Here is a 5,646-nt window from a genome sequence, read left to right as displayed (position 1 = left end):
AATGTAAAAGACTGTGTACATAATTATTTGAAGAGTGAAGAAACTACATATCCCATAAACCAGTGTGAATGATCTGTTTCCAAAGAATTTCAATTTTTTCCCCCTAATCTCTAAAACATCATGGTTGCTCTGTGGTAAATGTCATAAGCGTGATATCGTGATAAACTTTTCCATAGTAGCAGCAAACTCTACAAATCAGGGATGTAGCTATTACATATGAGGATTGTGGGTAGTGTGGTATGTCTCGTGGACTTCGCAAATAAAACATGCATCACACAGACTTATGGCTTCTACAGGAGCATATAAAATCATTTCACAATCTCATAGCTTGTGGTAAGTGCACCTTGGATGGTTAAAACATTATGGGTCATAATCTAAATCTCTATTCAGAAAATTAATGGGATTTTTACTTCCGGAACCACGCTGTTGAGCTGTATTGTATTGTGGATTACGTAAGTAAAGTTTTTGAGAGATAAAAAGGTCGAACATAATCACTCGTTGCACGTTTATCCTCAAATGTGACAGAGCTGCAGTTTAATCAAACGTGTAATCACAGTCAGACATGATGTTTGTCAGGGGGATGAACACACTTTGAACCCACTCTGGCTTTTATAGCACATGCACAAATCTAAACTCTTAATGGTCTATTGCAAAAACGTCCGATAGTCACAGATGGATGAGGAACATTGACGCCAAAATGTGACAATACCTCCCCATGAACGCAGCAGGCGGAAACCCACTGGTCTAAGCTGTGCTCAGCCGTATTGCCCTCTCTCATCTTCTGTCCCCTCTTCCCTTTTTGACTTTGATCTTACATGTTGTGACTCTGCGATCCCGCTCCGCCGCAGCACTTACACCTGTAGACAAAGAGGGACGAGGGAGAAAGTGTCGGGCTTTTAGTGAAAAATTGTAGAGAGACACACACACACACACACACATACAAGGGCGCATATATCTGACATCTGCACAGCAGCTGTTCGCCATCAAATGTGACATCAAAGGCCGCTTGTTACTTGGACTGCATTAGCTTCCTGATGTTTCGGCTTTGATAAGGCGCAGCATCACTTCAGCGGCTGACACATCCTCCTGCACCAGTGTCTGTGCGTCTATACACCTATACACACACACACAAACACACACACACACACACACACTTAGTCCTTCATGTCCCAACAATGTGAGCATCTTTCTGGCTGTCTGCATAATCAAATGAAGACAGATGACACGCCAGAACTCCGGCAAACATCATCTCTCACCGAAAAAAAAACCTCCCCTAAAGTTAAGGCCGTATCACTGCGCTGTAACATCGCAGGCTATTACAATTTGTCCTGATTTTCCATAAGAGAGAAGGTGAGCTTAGGCACGCTTATCAATACTGTCACTAGAGCGGCAGACATTTTATTTTTCTCCTCACTCAAGGAGCTTAAAGGTGTTTGAGCGAGATAAGTGGAGCCGTCTCTTCATGTTCGGCACATTAGCAATCTGCAGCCGTTCTCCACTAGTCGCCATTATCTAAATTAATTTGAGTGTTTATATATTTTATATGAAATTAGCAAGTGATACCACTTTTCATTATGCTGAATGGCAGCGAGCGCCCATTAGATTCTGGAAAGTCTTTCATAATGTATATGCACATGGATAATATATAGATGCAAAGAGGCTGTTTATGTGCATCTGTGATGATGGATTTTTCTCAGTTATTTCATGTTTTAAGTGTCTGGGGAGAGGGAGATGCTCTGGTGATTCTAAAGAAGTGTTGATCTCTGAGGAAGGAAACATTTCTTCTAGATCGTCATTTCTTAATCAAAGAGGTAAAAAGTCTCAATTCCTGCAGAGGCCGAATCAATTTATCTGCATAAGTTCGTCAACTTGACACATGTCAAATATCTTCAGATATTTCCCTGATTGAAATCACTTTTAATGTCCTTAATTTTGCTAAGTGTGCTATCACCCTAATGGACGCACACTCCTGGTCTCCACCATGTATTTTCATACACATTTACCAGTCATGGGCATTAATTTATGTGATGTAATCAATATGAAAGCCAATTGACTTATTCTTGAGATTTAAGGGCTCCGATAAAAGTTTTATTGAAACTATACTGAGTTCAATTTTTAGTCAGAACACGTCTATTCTGACCAGATACTCTCAAGGCTAAAAACAAGTTGGATGTGAGTTAAGCTTTCATACAGCGTAGTCACCTAAACAGTGATGGAGTCTCTGTTTGAGAAACTGGTCAGAGCAGAGCTGGTTGTTTTCACATTTCCAGACTTCAGGCTAACAGAGGCCTCGTCCACACTACTGCTGATGTTTTGCAAAACTAAAATGATAATGTAAATAAAGGATGAGCCACTATTGTTTGGGTTTTGAGGTTACAATTGCCAAAGGTGAATAAGCTCACTGAGCAAACTCACAATGTTCTTCTCTGGTATTTGATAGATTGTCGATGTAGTCTTTATTGCCATCTACTGGCCCATCATGCTGTAGTCCTTTTTGTGTTCTCATCAGGATGGAGATATTTTGTAAAAAGAACATGATTATTTTTTAACTGAGGGAAAATATCAGTTCAAAAACATCCACAGTAGTGTTGACAAGTCTTTAAACCAACTTTTTCAACTTAAAATAGCAGCTTCAAAATTATTTAGAAGGTTCACTGACTTAGAATAGGGGCCATGCTTTCATTTTTATTCCGCCTCCTCACCCTGAAGGTCTGTTCTTGCTCTATGTAACTTGATAAGTGGGTACTATGTACTGTGAGCAGTGTGGAACTGACTGATAGTCACAGCTTAAATTGTCAGAATCAGGTCCAGCAAGTTCAAGAGTGATGCTGAACTTAAAAATACTTAGAAGCCATTAAAACCAGCTTTTATCTACAATATTCAGAGAGGAAACCTTTGAAATATCAAGAATCCTCAACAGTTTGGTGTATTTGTAACAGCGGCAGTTCTTCTGCTTAAGGAAGCCGGGCATCTTCAATAGTATCCACTGTTCAGCTGTGTAAGACTAAGCAGTCAGAGCCCAAGAGAATTAATCACCACTTGTGGCTGCAGAGGGCGCTGTTGCTCAGTAAACGTTACATAGTGTTGCTTTAAGTTCATCAGCTGCTGGGCAACACAAAAGCTAATAAGTCTGATTATATTAATGGTTAAATGGGAGGAAAAACACTATAATTTAGTAACTAGTCTCAGAGACAAGGATTTGTTTATTTTACTAACCTCCCTTCTTCCCCGCTGCCGATTAATCAGTTTGAATTAGATTGTGGTGTTTGCAACTTAGTCCCTTTCCGACCTGATTGCCTTGATTTTCTTCTCTTTTCTTTAAGTCTTTGTTTATATTGATCTGTGCTCTCCGGCTAATCACAAACACCACCATTCACTGAGCCATGTGTATGAAGAGTAACCATCATACACACACAAAGCTCACGTGTGAGCACATCAAAATGCCAGTGCCCGCTGGGATTTCGCTGGCGAGCGCTCTGTGTGAAGTTATGCATGGTAATTACATGGCTCGCTGTGCCCTTTACCGCGTGTTCGCTTTTACATTTCTATTTCAATATTGACACGAGCATAGAGGCCGCAGTCGGAATGGGTTTGCTCCGAGGCTGCCAAACCGGGATTAGCAGGATGTCTTCGCTCTAATATGTGAGCCGTCCATTAGCTGTCACATTCAGGCTGTTTACTCTGTGACAGAGCTGCCACCGGTGCATGTGTGGGTTGAGGTAATAACGGAAGCATGAACATTAATAATGTGGAGTAGCTCAAAAGTTTTTATTCCTCTATTTTGTCCTGTGTATTTGCCTGTAAAATGTTCACCTTTCTATAGTTTCAAATGTACACAATATTTACATTTATTGTAAAAAATATATATAAAGTCATAAAATTTAAATGTTTCTCATTCTTTGGTACATCGTCATCATCAGAAAGTTCCAAACCATAGTTTTACCGTTTTATTTATTTATTTTTATTCCTAAAAGTAGTCAATATTTCAATAGGCCCTTGTTGGTTTCTGTACTGATGAGGCAGAACAAAATATTCACCAACACACAGCGGACTGTGGAGGTGTGTGTGTGTGTGTGTGTGTGTGTGTGCTTCTCCTGCGACATCAAGCACCGGAACAGCAGAAAGACAGACAAAGGCGAAAATGATGAATGCACCACAGAAGTGGAGGTCTAATTTCCCCCAGTATGCAGTTTGTTTGCCTAATTAATTTGCTTTGGTTCAGGCACTTTGCCCAAATGCAGTTAGATAAAAAACACCCCCACACACACAGAGAGGGAGAGAGAGAACGAGAGAGAGACTACTATCTTGCTTTCTTGTCTGTATTTGAATATTCGGCCATGTGTGTCTGTGTTTATACTCTGGAGAGTTGACTGGGTTTTTTCCCTCCGGTCCAATAATTCACTGACAATTAAACACAGAGATTCATTGATAAATCATTTTGCCGGCTTTGGTCCAGACTTAAAATAAACAGGCGGCACCACAGTGAGTTGCTCTGTCAGGATTTATGCTGTTTGATTCTTTGTGAGAAAGGGCAGATTGATTGAAACAGGTTCGGGATATTTGTAAATAAATTTAGAGGAAAATTAAAAGCCAGGCTGAACTGAATTAAAATCAAATGATGCCGTAAAACAAAACCTAAACTTGCCCAATTGCTTTTCTGAAAGGACACAGCATGAGTCACTTTCTAAAGTTTCATTTAATTAGGCAGTAAAATTAGGAATTCTTCATGTGCAACACAAAGGTCGTTTTTCAATTTTCAACATCATTGATTGTGGCCATTATGGGTATGAATGGGTATGAATGGGTATTGAATACTAGGCTGAATCAGCGTTAAACACCATCCACAGTATATTTATATGGATGTGGCTGTTACAGGAGAACCACAAAGTTTGAACCAAATAAAATCAGTTACAGAACGTGAGAGTAGCAAAATCCAATCTAATAATGAAACCACAAATAAAAAATAAAAAGTGAGCCGAACCCTGCAGGCAGCAGAGGTTGGGAATTGAGTGCAGTGGTTTCCAGTAGCTGAATAAATCATTTAACAGCAGCACTCACCAAAATGAGCAGAATCTCAAGTCCGCGCCGAGTGTTGTCAGCACCACACACCTGAGTGTAGAAAACCTGTTTATTTAATGGAAGAGGGAATCGTCTCAATTAACACTCTCACAAACACAAGTGCCATCAGCTGTAATATGTAATGGATATGATAAGGGCTTCACCATATTAGGTTGAAGATAATAAGTCGGCCCTGGGGTCCTCTGCTCTGTTGGCAGCTGATGTGACACCAGTGCAGGAGAAGAAGAAAAACAAACATCCTTTAGTTAAATCTTTGTTTTAAATGAGAGAAACCTTGTCAGTGTAACATTGTAAAAAACACTGCTTTATTTTTAATATCATGAAAAACCTGCTACTACCGTATATTGTAAATAAAGATGGACGACATGACTGCGCCCAAAAAGCATCTTGATCGCCACCTGGTGGCTGGCTGCAGTATAGGTCATAAACCCCTTCCATGTTCGTGGATGGGACATCGACCAAACCAACAAGTCAAAGTCCACGTTAAATACATTTATCTCAGATTAGGTTTTGATTATTTAAAGTAGATCTTATATCAAACTAACAAGTTATTTGATGCAATGAAAA

At 39.9% G+C, this 5,646-nt stretch overlaps 1 long non-coding RNA gene across 1 annotated transcript; it reads right to left on the bottom strand.

The window, feature by feature from the left end:
* Positions 1-666: 666 nt before the first annotated feature.
* On the bottom strand, positions 667-5,282 carry LOC118099885. The gene is made up of 3 exons (XR_007032301.1): positions 5,223-5,282; positions 5,059-5,124; positions 667-857 (listed from the first exon to the last, which is right to left on the bottom strand). It is a non-coding gene; the product is annotated as an uncharacterized LOC118099885 (long non-coding RNA).
* Between the last annotated feature and the right edge of the window lie 364 nt (positions 5,283-5,646).

The sequence above is a fragment of the Hippoglossus stenolepis genome, chromosome 20 (assembly GCF_022539355.2).
Source record: "Hippoglossus stenolepis isolate QCI-W04-F060 chromosome 20, HSTE1.2, whole genome shotgun sequence".
Classification (NCBI taxonomy): domain Eukaryota; kingdom Metazoa; phylum Chordata; class Actinopteri; order Pleuronectiformes; family Pleuronectidae; genus Hippoglossus; species Hippoglossus stenolepis.
Note: the sequence above shows the minus strand (reverse complement) of the source record. Positions and strands in the feature narration are given on the sequence as shown.